Source organism: Tachyglossus aculeatus, chromosome 2 (genome assembly GCF_015852505.1).
Source record: "Tachyglossus aculeatus isolate mTacAcu1 chromosome 2, mTacAcu1.pri, whole genome shotgun sequence".
NCBI lineage: Eukaryota > Metazoa > Chordata > Mammalia > Monotremata > Tachyglossidae > Tachyglossus > Tachyglossus aculeatus.
In genome coordinates this window covers 127,780,925-127,782,196 of record NC_052067.1, presented here as the reverse complement: position 1 = coordinate 127,782,196, position 1,272 = coordinate 127,780,925, and the positions used below count along the sequence as shown (strand labels likewise).

The following is a 1,272-nucleotide window of genomic DNA, read 5'->3' as shown; positions in this document are numbered from 1 at the left end:
TTCTGTTAGAATGCAGTAAGGAGATTTACTAGATATATCCATCACTTGCCAAAAACTCTGTTGTGACTCTGAAAAAAGCCAGGGAAAATAAATCCTTTGGCGAGCACTGTCTAATCGTCCTGTCAAATTGTTCACCCACGGTATTTGCTTACTTACCCCAGCATATTAAAGAATTGAACATGGACTGAGGTGAAAAATTGTCTAACTCTGAAAGGAGGGTACAAGGCAGGTGCACACCTGCATTTTTGACACACCAGGCCAATGCACGGAAGAATCTGCTAAAAAAAGACCCTCTAATAGAATGGCTCCCTCTTAGGGTCACACCTGGAGAGTTTCCAGTACTCTACCAGTCTCGGCTATGGGAGGGAGAGTCAAACAGAGGTATACCCATTCCCTTCCTAACTTGGGCTGTGGCTAGTGAGTGGAAGGCAATCTGCTACAAGTCAAAATTCACCTATGCTGGGCAGCAGCAGCATGGGAGAAAGTCAAAGGCCGAGACTCAGGTTTACTGGGCAGAAGGTGGAAATGGTAAACCACTTCCATATTTTTACCAAGACAACTCAAAGGATCCACTACCAGAACGATTGCAGATGGAGAGCGTGGCATTCTGAGGGAGATGTGTGTGTGGTGTCGGAATGAGTCAGAAATGACTCGATGGCATAAGACAAGACAACGAATGTGCAAAACATTACTCAATGAAAGGAGTATGAAGCGTGAACTCTTGGGAGTACATGACGAACAGGATGAGGCATTCATTCATTCATTCAATCGTATTTATTGAGTGCTTACTGTGTGCAGAGCACTGTACTAAGCACTTGGGAAGTACAAGTTGACAACATATAGAGACGGTCCCTACCTAACAGCGGGCTCACAGTCTAGAAGGGGGAGACAGACAACTAAACAAAACATATGGACAGGTGTCAAATCGTCAGAACAAATAGAATTAAAGCTGTAGGCACATCATAATACTTGCTTGCCAAATCCAACGGCTCATACTCTGTCCTAATCCTCCTCGACCTCTCAGCTGCCTTTGACACTGTGGACCACCCCCTTCTCCTCAACACGTTATCTGACCTTGGCTTCACAGACTCCGTCCTCTCCTGGTTCTCCTCTTATCTCTCCGGTCGTTCTTTCTCAGTCTCTTTTGCAGGCTCCTCCTCCCCCTCCCATCCTCTTACTGTGGGGGTTCCCCAAGGTTCAGTGCTTGGTCCCCTTCTGTTCTCAATCTACACTCACTCCCTTGGTGACCTCATTTGCTCCCACGGCTTCAAC

The 1,272-nt window shown here is 46.5% G+C and overlaps 1 non-coding gene across 1 annotated transcript; it reads left to right on the top strand.

Annotated features, from left to right (window-relative positions):
• Positions 1–306: 306 nt before the first annotated feature.
• LOC119925025 lies at positions 307–444 on the top strand. The gene has a single exon (XR_005449697.1). It is a non-coding gene; the product is annotated as a small nucleolar RNA SNORA7 (small nucleolar RNA).
• The last annotated feature ends 828 nt before the right edge of the window (positions 445–1,272 follow it).